The 12,669-nt window shown below is 46.3% G+C and overlaps 1 protein-coding gene and 1 long non-coding RNA gene across 13 annotated transcripts in view; one reads left to right on the forward strand and one right to left on the reverse strand.

Annotated features, from left to right (window-relative positions):
• The window catches only part of LOC146822118 (uncharacterized), a 67,094-nt gene extending 58,989 nt beyond the window's left edge, over nt 1-8,105 (reverse strand). Inside the window, exon 1 of one of the 4 annotated variants that reach the window (XR_014963232.1) lies at nt 7,892-7,994. This is a non-coding gene — a long non-coding RNA (uncharacterized LOC146822118). Of the gene's footprint in view, nt 1-794; nt 1,504-7,891 lie in introns of those variants that run through there. The other 3 variants (XR_014963234.1, XR_014963233.1, XR_014963231.1) reach the window with 3 other exon arrangements.
• Nucleotides 1-12,669, forward strand: part of DNMT3A (DNA methyltransferase 3 alpha) — a 1,939,932-nt gene that overhangs the window by 1,055,484 nt on the left and 871,779 nt on the right. The gene's annotated exons all lie outside the window — the stretch shown is intronic.

Here is a 12,669-nt window from a genome sequence, read left to right on the forward strand (position 1 = left end):
AATCTAAGGAAGCTACAACCTGGAGTGCTCTCTGTCTGCGTGCTGCTGCCTTCCTGTGTTCCTCTGTTATGGCGGTGGTTAATGCAAAGGGTAACACGGGATACCAAGATCATATATATATACATATATACACACACAGCCTATAGTTTGCTTTTGGGGGGGCCTCCCTTTGTAAGTTATTACCCCATTTTACGTCGTTCTGCCTCAGCCCTATAAATCTGTTTCCTCCCTTTACCTCTGACCGCCCCTGAACCCTAAAAAATCCCTAGCTCCCTTTACCCTCCCCATAACCTTAAAAACCCATTACTCCCGCTTTACCTCTACCCTAAAAATCCTTACCACCCTTAACCTGCTCCTGCCCTTTACCTCTATCCTCTCCATAATCATAAAATACCTTTTATGTTTTACCTAGATCCTGCTCCCTAAAAACCCTTACCCTATTTACCTCTACCTGCTGCTGAAAACTAAAAATCCCTTACCTCTGTTTACCTCTACCCTCCCTAGCCACCCCTGAAACCTAAAAGCCCTTAGCCTCCATGAACCCTAAAAAAACCTAACTTCATCTTACTCCTTACTCACCCACCCCTGAAACCTAAACAACCTTGACTAGCTCTTACCGTTTCTAAAACCCCACCAATTAAACCTAAGGCCACTTTGTTTTTAATGGCATAAGTATGCTAGACACGCATATACATACATCTACATATTCTGTCATGTAAATATATATCTATATATACATACATATATATCTGTGTTTAAGACCCGTGTTGAAAAGTACCATTGGTGGTGCTTACCTGTGGTAAACGTGCTGCGTTGTAACGGACGTGTGGTAAAGGATACATTGTCTGTGGATAAAGGAGTCCCCCCCCCCCCCCCCCCCGGGAATTGTTTGCTTGCTTGTGTTCTTCCAGTATATCTCAAAAAACGTTAGCGAAAGGAGCTGTAAAGCGCAGACCCGCAGACCAAAGGGTAAATTCGATTCAATGAAGGTAGATATGCCATGCCCTGGCAAACACATTTCAGTGCAACTGTTTTATAAATGCCCAGGGAAGGTGATTGGCAGGGGTGCTGGACGTTCGATGCTCTCTCTATTTAGGCGGTAATATTAGAAAGACTGAAAACGGAACGAGGCTGTTGGATTCCGGTATAATGGTAGACTGGTTGAAGAACTAAGAGACCAGATAAACACAATGGTGGAGGGAATACAGCAGTCGAAAATGTAAAGGAAGTGAAACTGAAAGCAAACAAGAGTAGGCAAGCAGCGAGCTGATGCAAATAGTGAGCGATATGAATAAGCATAGTGTAGGGTTCGCTGATGTGGATGCAGGCATTGAGCACACCGAGGTGAGTCCTGTCTGAGCCAGACCGGAGACTGCGGCGTTCGCTCTCTACCAGGGTTTTCTTCCAGTATTTCCAGCTCTTCCGTTGTTCTCGAGTAGAACTGTGGGATTAGTGTCTCAGTTCCGCTGCCTTTTATACCCAGCCTGCCTGTCAGGGAATCTCCGCTCTCGGCTACGCAAGCTCGACGTCAGGGAGCCCTCGCGCTCTCCTTGGCTGACCTCTCCCTAGCAACAAGCGCTGGGCGCGGGGAGCTTCAAACAGCGTCAGCGCCTCTATTTTTGGAAACAGGCTCTGCCAAGCAGATTATCTGCACGTTCGTTTACAGCATCCAAAATGCTGGAGCGGGGCATGGCTCAAAATGGGGGGTGTCCCGATGTCTTATTAACAGCCGAGACCTTCAGTCCCAACAACTCATGCGCAGTTAGTCCGTGTTCGCGGTCCTGGAATAGTATCGTTAAATTAGACTCTAGCACGAGTAAAACCGCATTTAAACGTGTGTGGGGAACATTTTATCGTGAGCTTGTCAGTGTCCCCGGTTCCCCTGCGTTGTGGAAGCGTTCATTTGAGCCGAATCTCAGAGTCTGCTTTACGAACATGGACAGTGAACCCTAAGACCAAGATCCAAACAATAACTACACCCGAGTCCATAGCTTTGTGGCTTGAGAGAATATTTGTATTTGTTCACAACAGTATCAAGTTTGACAATTCTATACACTTCATAATCAAACACTGTGCATGTCAATAAATTTCTTACTGAACAGTTATGTATAAACGTTTAGCGTGCTCATGGCTGGCCAGTTAGGTGATCTTCCCAGCACTACATACCGTAGACTCTTGAACAAACCATGAGGCCCAATCCCAAAATTAGGAAACACTCCGCTCCCCTAAAGGAGACCAGTGCTGGCACTTATTCCTTTTGGCACAACCTTCTGAGAGATGTCCCATGGCAACCAGGCCATAATGTGGTCTACTGGTGAAGTTCCATCTCCCGCCTGTCTGTCGGCAATTAGGTGGATTACCTGGCACCGGGCTAGGACAGCCCCCTAGCACCAAGATCCTCCAAAAGTTTACACTTGGGGTAAAGACAACAGTTTTTCTATGGAATTTGATGTGTAATGCAAAATCATGAGCCTACTCTGCCGCATGCTTGCCATGCTTCACTTACCATTCAGCCTCTCCTCAACTAATCTAGTTGCAGTGACACAAAGGAGATTACAATTATCTGCAAAACAACCGCTTGCCAAAGTGAGACAAAAACCTCTCTCCTCTCAGGCACCCCAGGAAACTACTCTGCTGACCTTTAGTGTTCAGAGGTTTTGACATAAAGGAGTGCAGATGCTTTTCAGAAGTATTATTGACCCTCACGGAATACCTGTGTTCTGTAAGCTTTCACTCTAAGTCTACCCTAATAACAGTTATCTGGTCTTGGTGGGTTTCACTGAAAACACCTTCACCACTTAGCTTGTTACCAATTTTGTTGCAAGTGATATGAGATTCAGTGTTGCATCACATTTAAGTCCTTCGAAAAAGTTCAAAACATATTCAAAAGATGGACATGATTCTTTTCCTTCTGTTTAAAATGCTTCACATGTTACCAACTAAAATAGCCAATGCGTTTCGTCCATATACAAATGGACTTCTCAGGGTACAATAGTAGTAGAGGATTAAATGATCCAATCGTGAAATATTGACTCAATTTCTATATGGGGTTCAATTGTAGTTACAGATACAGGTCATCTTGGGATTTCAATCCATAATATCTCCATACTACAATCGTCCACTCAATTCTTTAGTCCTTTTTCATAACTGTCCTTATCCTGATTTAGCCGTGTGGACGATGTGGGCTAATCTGCCCATACAAAAGCACTCCAATTGGCGCTAAACGGTGAAACCAAGCCTTCTCCTCTCGGCCTGCAACGCCCAAAAATTTAAAGCTTTCACATCATTCATCTTTGGAATATGTTTTGGACTTTTTCTAACGACTTAAAGGTGGTGCACCTCTGAATCTCATTTCAGTGTTTTAACCTTGTTTCAAGGGTGGCACGTTGGCAGCAGGTATCTGCAGTGAGTGCACACAGTTGAACATGTTACGGACTTGTGAATTATATATATATATATATATATATATATTCTTTTGGAAATAATGGGTCAGGTGTGACATCGTAAGGACCGCTGTGTTTTCGAAGTATTGTTGCAAGAACTGTAGTGGTGAAAGCTGAAATAATCTCTTTCATAGGGAGGTGCTCTTTATGTATTGGCTTATATGTGAAACCGTTCTAAAACATTTTTAACTCCGAAGAAATTGCTTTTTCCTCCCAATTTGACTTAGCTTATAAATTCAGCACATGGCCAAATTATTTCAGATACTGTACTCTCCAGAAATGCATAAAATCTTTGTTGCATTTCATTCCACAAAAAATAGGGGAACTACGGACCACAGGCACATCTGGGTTACTTCACACTCCCCTTTCAATGTATAATTCATTTCTGGCGCTAGCTGTGAACCTAAAAGATAAGAACTTAATGTAGACAGTCCATTCTGTGAACCAGTCCTTCTTTGTTCCATTGTCCAGATGTTTCACAGCCTATCTTGAAGAGACCCTGCAATGTAGCTGCTTTATGGACCATTGTGTGTTGTCTGAGTTGACTACGTGCTCAATGCTTTTGTGCAAAGCAGCAAGCCTTGCAGGACAGTGCACAGACAGGAACTCGTCCTGGGAAATGGAGCAAGCCTATTGGTAAAACTGTCTGCCCTCTGTAGCACCTCATGAAGCTGAATGCTAGAACTGCTGTGGTTGGACTGTCCAGTGTAATCTGTAATAGAGCACTCAAGGCTTGGTCATGGGTACCAAATGCACTGCAACACCCATTATAACAATAACTAAAGGCTAATATTCGGCCAATGGTTGCTTTTGTAAAGGATATGCTCTAATACACACATTATCTTCTATATAAAAAAATCAATGGCAAAGCCAATAGGTCTCGCCTAAGCAGGATCAAGATCTATTGGCTTTATCAATGTTTTTAGCCATGTTGCACAGATTTGAACCTGGTTCTGTACTGGCTTTATTGCCAACTTAGTTTCCAGTACCACAATCTGGGCTGGTCCCTAAGCATCACCGCCAGAGGAGGATCTACAACCTATACTGCTTTCTGACTCTGAACTAGTATCAGCTAAGGCTGCACTCAGCGCCAGTTGGCAATCCTTCTGACACTCTGCCTTTATCAAGCAGTTATGCACAGACACTAAATCAAACAAATCAGACCACAGCCAGGCTTTTGATGATTACAGAGATGAAGTTGTCCTACAGTATGACGAGGAACATTGGCACGAATGCCAGTGGTCCAGACTCCTCCCAAGGCACTGGATTAGTTTTCCGTCCTGGTCCACACATAGAGAGTGCATCATTTTCTGTAGTGATCAGACGAGCTGCAGAGGCCCTTGGCCTACATACAGCTACCAACTATGGAGGTCAAAACTGACATTCTTACGGAGGCCTATCGGGCTAACCAGGCGCCTACTGAACCTCTTCTGCCAATGAATCAAGCCCTTACGGATACACTTTTGGGCACTCTGGCAAAACCATGTTCCGGCCCTCTGGTCAATTGACAAGTCACTTATCACCATGGACCGGCTCCGGGTGTACCTGGCTTTCTTACGTAGCATCCAACTCGCTTGGTGGTGCAGGTATCCACCAGCAAAGTCAACTCTTAACGACTTTCCTACAACCCCTCCTGATAGTGAATCCAAGTGTATAAAGGAGTTCAGAAAGCATGTGTTTTCCTCTGCCAGTTTAGCCCTCAGTAAGTAAATGCCAGTTGCCTCTGCCTCCGTATGCGCTATACCCATGCTCTATGGGACATGGTCTTAACTGGCTGTCCCTGACAACTTACAGGTGTCTCTAGCCCAAACTATTCTACAACAGGGATAGTGATACTTTTGTTTTCCAGTGTGGCCTGGCTATGACCATCTGCTTGAGTCTCGCAATTGACATGAGCATAGTGCTTTGGCGTCACGATCCGATACAGTCCACAGGTTTCTCCGGGTATGTTCAAGCATCCTTTATGGATATTCCCGTTGATGGCTCTTCCCTCTTTGTTGAGCTAGCGGACTTGACCCTCAAACGGTTCAAAGAGAAGTGCACCATAGCTTGTGCATTGGGTCTCTCCATGCTGTACCACAACAAATGTGACCCTTTTATGGATAAAACAAAGGTTTGGTATATAGACAATGCAAGACTGGAAAGAAAAAATGAATGGGGGAAGGGGACTTTTCTGCAAAAACATAAAGCAGTGAGGCAGAGGCAAAGCTAATGACTAAATAATGCACACAACAGACTGATATATCGATAATGAGAGGTCTTATCAGTGTATTAATTTGTCAGTTACTTGATTTTTTTGGCATAAGGTCCAGGTATAACAAAATCACTTTTCATTCTCGTAATCCCCAGATAACATAAAACATGCCAGTCACATTGCAGGACAACTGCAATATATATAGGCTTTTTTATACTTAAGCTTCTTATTAGTGTTTGGTAGCCTATCAAACTCAGCTGCGTTATGCTCCACCCATATAAAACATTGCAGTTTGGGGGGTATGAAACCTGCATGTATCTCAGGCTTATTGTCTATACTAGACTAGGCCTTTTCTAATTCAGCTTTCTTTCTTCAGCTTTATTGTGCTTTCTCACCAGATAATAAATGCGTGATTTGCTTTTTCCTGTGAAAACACTGCTCGCACGGCTTTGCTAGAGCACCAAAAAGTGCGGACTGTTGATGAAGCAACTGTGCTTGACTGCACAGTGGTTTCCCTTTTTATTCCTTGTCACTGGAGTCTTTTTTTAACAATTGGTTTAAGTCAGTTTTTCTATCCTCTTAGACCCTAGTGTGCTACACTCTGGAATTCCACAGGGTTTGAATGACCACCACCCAATCTATCCTACCTATATTTTTGAACCTCTGCCCACTCCCATAGTTTTGGCTTCGATGTGTATCCTGACAACACTACATTTATCCTATACCAGGAAGGCATGCTGCCGTCTGCCACCTCTATTCAAATTTGAGGCAGGTCCAATCAGGATGAATGGTTACTGGCTCAAACTAAAAGCAGGAAGACAGAGATTATGGTAAACGGAAACCACAGACCCCTGACTAGACTGGTATTGGAATAGTAACATTGGACCTTGTCAGTTCAGGGCCTTGCAGTGTGCTGTCTTGGGCTCCAGTTTGCCCCAGACCACGGCACATCTTTTCAGCTCTCTCCTGCCCGCTCAGCCCATGTATTCCATCTGTGTCAGTTTAGGCAGGTGATGCCTTTCTTCCATGAGAATGGCCAAACACAAACTATAGCGTTGTGTCGATTTTTTTGCCTATGCTATCTGTTTATATTTGGAGCTGCCTAAATATCGAACCCATTGGTACAGGTGACAAGGAGCCCAGCAGTTCACCTTATGCCGACTAAGTCTATGTTAGCTGTTCTTTGCTGGCTGCCCCTGAAAAGACTGGTGCTATATGTAATCCACAGGCTAATGCATGGCGTCACTCCTGTTTTACCTAGAAAGGGTTACTCCATTTGTCATTTTAAAATATGTTCCATTATAACCAGGTGTGAGTGCTTTTCTTTGGTGTCCGTGGGTTTCCCTCTCTTTCTTCCAACTGTTTGAAACTTCATTCCTGTCAGTGAGCCGCTCAACTGGCTGTTTAGTGTGGTGAATTAATGTTGTATAGTCGTCTACTTGCTTCGCATCCTGACTCTAGCGCCCCGAAGCCATGTTTGGTGTAAAGTTCTCAATAACAGCTTAACAGCTAGATTTGCACTGCCGCGGTTTCCACATCATTCTCGGCTGTGGAGCAGTGACTCGTGTAAACACCGAGACGAGTGCCCTGGAGAGCCTGCTTGCAGTAATGTCATGTGCGCAACAAGTGCAACATTGGTCCCTGCCTTCTCGTCCTGAGCAGGGACGCCCCTCGGCTCTTGACTAAAACCCAATCCTATGCTTGCATCGGAAAGAAGCCCGTGCGACCTCCTTTGTCCCCATCTCCGATCACGACACGTCCAAAGGTGTGCGGCCCAGGGCGCTGAGACTGGCATCATATCTATCTTTTTGTGAATAGCACTTTTTGTATGTGTTCTGAGGGAGGAGGGGACGCAGCCCCCACTGAGGAGCATGTGCCTCAAGTTGTATCGTTCGGCGCACTCTGCCGCTCCGGTTTGTTATCAGGGTGGGAGTTTTCGGTGACAGACGGGCACGGTCATGGAACCTCCCCGCCCTCGGCCAAAAGCGAAAGAGCTCTCTCTCTCCAAATGAGAGGGGGAGGACGAGAGCAGAAGTGCAGGCTGTGCAAGCCAGACAGCCCTGGCAGGCTGCCAGCGTGCGCGAGCCCCCTCCCTCTCGCTGCCCACCCCAGCCAACCAGAGAGCCCATTTGGGATCACATGCCCCGGAGTTCCCAGACAAAGAACGGTTCGCCCCCTCTCTCCCTCCCCCTGAGCCTCCCCTCCCCCACCCTGCAATATCCCGACAAAGCCAGAGAGGGGGGGCAGCCGGCACCTGAGTGGACTGTGCAGCTCCAGGGTTTATGGGTAGGTAGGTCCCTTCTTCACCTTACTCTGAGTGTGCTGGGCTGTGGGGCTGTGCAGGCAGGCAGGCGCCGGGGCGAAGACTGCCGCTGCTCGGTGTGTTTTTGCCGGCAGATCTGTGCTGCTGCCTGGGTCCTCCCCCTGCCGGGAGGAGGGGGAGCCCTGATCATCCCCCATCCATCTCTGGAGAGCTCTGCTGCTTCAGAGATGGGGGCGGGGAGGGATGCAGCCTGCACGGCCACGGAGAAGTGATGGGGTGCTGGCACTGGAGTAGTTGTGAGCTTAGAGCTGGATTGTGTTTCCGTGTCACACGTTGTGCTTCCTCCCCTGTGTCCGGAGCACACTGTCTTTTGGGGGATGGCACTTTCTTCTTGAGTGGGTAAGGCTTGTGGTGGTTGCCGAACATGGGGTGAGAATTCTTATTCGGGGATGTACTTTTTGTGCAGGTTCGTTTTGTTTGACTCGCGTGGGGCCGTAGCTGCCGGTGCCCCTTAGTGCCATTGAAACTGCTGAGCGGGGAGGCGTGGAACAGATTGTTTATGTTTGTAAAACTTGCTGCTTCTCCGCGTGTCGCAATTTGAAGCTTTGGTAGCAGTCCCCAAGGGTCAGTCTGTACAAAGGTGAGGGGTGTTCGTATTCTGCGAACTCACAGGAGCGAGAAGGGGGCAAGTTAAGGCCGGGCGAAGACACGCCGGTTATCGAGTTAGAATGCCGGAGTCCGGGCATGGAAGTGCCCCTTCAACTGGTTCGGGAACCCACCCTGACCGCAGGCAGTACTATCACACGTCCCACCTGCGCGCCGCGTGTTCCGATCTGCAGTTTTAGGTGTTTCCTTGGCTTTCAGTGCGCGATTCCACCCAAGGCAAAAGAAAACTAGACTCTAAGGCAAAGTTTTACAAATCTCGCGCACAATCAAGGCCTCTCTGCCAGTCCCTTGGGTCGGCAGAGTGGGGCGGGCCTGCATTAGTTGTCCAGAAGTTTCCGAACTTGGGAGAACCTGCACCTCAAGGCACCCCCTCCCAAGAACTTGTCCCTTCTTGCACAACGCGAGATATGCAGCCCTCTTTTTCGCCAGGAAAATAAAAAGGTTATCTATACGGAGCGAAAACATCTAGATGAAAAACAAGACACTATGGAAACGGACTGATACAGAAGCAGCACATTGCTAGTTTGTAACGCGGAGTCGATTGCATGCTTGCTTCTGTTGAATTGTATGTGGAGCTCTAGGGGACTGCAACCCCACGGTCCCAGAACGCTTTGAGGGTCCCCACATTGGCGCCCGCCCGTTTATTTTTTTGCAGTGACGAAACTTCCTTGCCGATTAGACCCATCAGACGAGGTTGCAGTCGCAATCTGAGTTTTTGAGAAACTGTTATAACACTTCTTTTCACAAGAGTTAAAGGGTTCCAGAGTGATCCATCCTGCACTGAGACAGGCCGCACTCCCTATGTTGACCACGTCCTGCGGTGCCATCGCGCATGGAATGGGGGGCGGGGGTAGGATTGAACGATACAAGACCTGGAGATGAGCCCTTAGCACATGAGATGTCTACCCAGAACGGCCAGGCGGCCCGTTCTTAACTCTTTGCAGCCTGGCTCTGAGGCGCCGGCCTCTTTATTCTGTCGTGTGCTTGTGAGGCCGGACGCGGGGTGCTCTCTGACGCCGAAGCCTCACGCCTCAGTGGGGGCCAGGTGTCCTCGAAGGGTGGCGCCCGCAGACAGCAGTAACAGGTGGCACAACCCACAGGACCACGTGGCAAAACTAGCGAGGCCTTACTTTTGTCAGGTTGATCTGTAGCAACTCTGTGCTTGCTTCCCGCCGAAACGTCACCTGCTAGCAGCAGGATTTATTACACAGGGCAAGGCGGGCTTTCCCCTTTGACCCAGGCAGTATTTTATTTCAGCCTTATCTTTAGTGCGTGTATTTGCTGGTGTGCAGCGTGGTGTCCTTGCACCTTCGAGCGTGTCAGGCAGCCCGCTGACATGCAGTAAATCACCGGTAACAACATGGCAAGAGCGCTGCACTCCCTCGTTGGCCCTTTGTGTGAAAGCCGGGGGAGGGGGGCAAGTACTTGTGTCTTAGTCAGAAGTTGCATCCTTTCTACTCTGACGCAACAACAGTAGAGCTGCCGAGAGCGTCTTTGTTTGCTGCAGCTTTCCATTACAAAGCATGGTTCAGTTCAGCGACTTTTAAACGGAACGACCTGGCTGGGCCAGCATCTGACGCGATTCCAACCCCATCAGCTCTCCCAAAAGTTGATAGCTACTTTAGGCAGCAGAAGTTGATCAGGTGAAGCATTCTGTGGTTTGTTTGGTTTAGTACTGCGGTGTAGCAGGCAGCCTGCTGCATACTTTTCTTACTGCTGATTAACAGCACTTTGGAAGCGTGACTTTATGCTGATTAAGAGCAGTGTGTGGGTGCAGTGGTAGAGTGGGGTATGACGCGCAGTGTGTGGATTCCAGTATGCCGTGGAGAGAGTGACCCGAGGCAGCAGCCTGCTGCGAGCGTGGCTAAACACTGGGTGTTCATCAGTCTGACGAACGTGAGCTGACACTCGTGGGAACTTAACACCAGATCGCTATGGCGATCACTAATCAGCTGCTCAATGGACAGTGGCATTTAACACCTGTAAACAACACGAGGAAAAGCTGTCACTGTCTTCACGCTCTCGGATCAGGCGGGATCCCATTCACTTCGCACATGTGGAAGTTCAACATTTTGTTACCTCTTAGTTGATAACCCGGTTTTAAAATGTGTGATTTTTTTTTTTCTCAGGTGTCGAGAAACTATTTTCAATAGAAGGATAGCAGAGTGCAAGACTTGATTTTTTCCCACCCTAATATCACTTTCTTATGTCCTTTTTTTAGTAGTTTTTTCTGGAGCGTCCGATCCCACAGGTATTTTAGGGTGGAAATGAGCCAGTGAGTCCAGAGTCATGCTGGTTCAAGTCACACAGAGGACCTCAGCATAGGCTGAAGACCTTGTTGCAGAGGCCTAAAAGGAGATTCGTTCATTCACTGAGTCCCACCGGGTAGAAAGATTTGACCTTCTGTGATTGGTTTCTTGAGTGAGTGGCAAAAGCATTCAAGCAGAGAGAGCAGACCGGAAAGTAGTTTGTGAGGCAAGTACCTTCACTTCCAACATGATATAATAGACTGTAGTTAGTCACCTGACCGAACACGTGTCACCTTCTGCATGACCGCGTCGTTTGTTTTAAATTTGGATGCGCTTCTATTGCAGTTAGCCGATGTGCTGAAGCCCTGTACTCACAAGGGCTTTGGATGGGATTGTATGCAGCGTACACCACTGTAGACATCATAGGAAAGATGTGGTGATTTTCCAAGGTGGCTTAGTACCACAGGCCTGGTGCTGTTCAGAGCTGGCTTGCAAGGTCTTCAGATGTGAAGGACTTAGCATGTTTAAGCATTCATATGAGAAAGATACTTTTAAACAGCTTTGCATCCACATTTGAACATTTGTGTTGAAATGTATATAAAATAAGGCCTCACACCTGCCAGTATTAATTGCACATTATTAGTACGACCAGTTTTGATGACCAGTGAGTGCCCTTTAAATAGACTTTGGGCCTAATTCCCAAACTGCACTTAGTAATATGTTTTGTAGTACAACATTAGTACCACAAAACGTGCCACAAAGTGCTATTCACAAACCTTCTTTTTGTAATAACTTATTCTTTTCTAGTAAGTCCTTACCTCCATTATTTTCTATGGGAGGGTGTTGCAGTACCGGTGGTGGGCCATGTGTAGTGTTTGATGTAATACAAAAGTGAATGTTGCTACATTAGTGAAGTTTGTGAATACCGCACAGCAGTAAATTTACTCAAACGCGTAAATAACCGTTGTGAATCATGTGTTTGAAAAATAGTGAAGTCATATGTTGGGGGCTAAGGATCTTTTTATATGTTGTCATATGAACGTAGCACCACTTATATGCCACGGTGTGAGACTCCTCATGGGACACTTACCTGACAACTGGCCATGCTTCACAGACTCTAAACTAAAAAAAAAATTGTATCGGGCATGAACGAAACCTAGTGAGTTTTTTGTTGTTGTGTACAGCATGAAAACAAATCTCCTGCTGAGCATGCATATCATTTAGTACTCACAACAACAAAGGTATTCATTTTCAAAAAACAATTCAAACGGGCAATTTTATTTTAATAAATCAAAAGACTAGATGAATATAGAAACCAGCAGTTCACTTAAGAATTTCACCATAATTCTTGCCGCTAAGCGTAGTGAACTGCACTTGCAGTTTAACTGACACAAGCAAAAGTGAACAGAGGGAGAATAACCAAAAATGTTGTCAGTTGCCTATTTCTACTTTGAATACAGAAGAAGCCTTAGCGGTCGAATGCTTAACTGCACAATTAATAATAACTAACTTAAACAGCAACTTTGTATTGAAAATGATAGTATCTTAGCCCTGTGAAGTAAATGTGAGTTCAGTATAAATGATTGAGATTATTTTCTGTAGACATGACGTTGAAAAAAATGCGATTCATGCTGTAAAAGATAAACTTACCGTTGCAAAGCCAATGTGACTGTGATATCAACAAGAGGAACTTTAGTCTGTCACATATTCTCCCTGTACTAAACATAAACTTACAACAAGGTATATTGTGTGCTGTGTCCTGAAAGTTGCACAGGTGGTAGACGCCTCACCCACTTAGCATGGCCTCTTTTAATATAAGGTTAACCCATCTAACACCAGGGCACAGCCTGTGTT

Source organism: Triturus cristatus, chromosome 6 (assembly GCF_964204655.1).
Source record: "Triturus cristatus chromosome 6, aTriCri1.1, whole genome shotgun sequence".
NCBI lineage: Eukaryota > Metazoa > Chordata > Amphibia > Caudata > Salamandridae > Triturus > Triturus cristatus.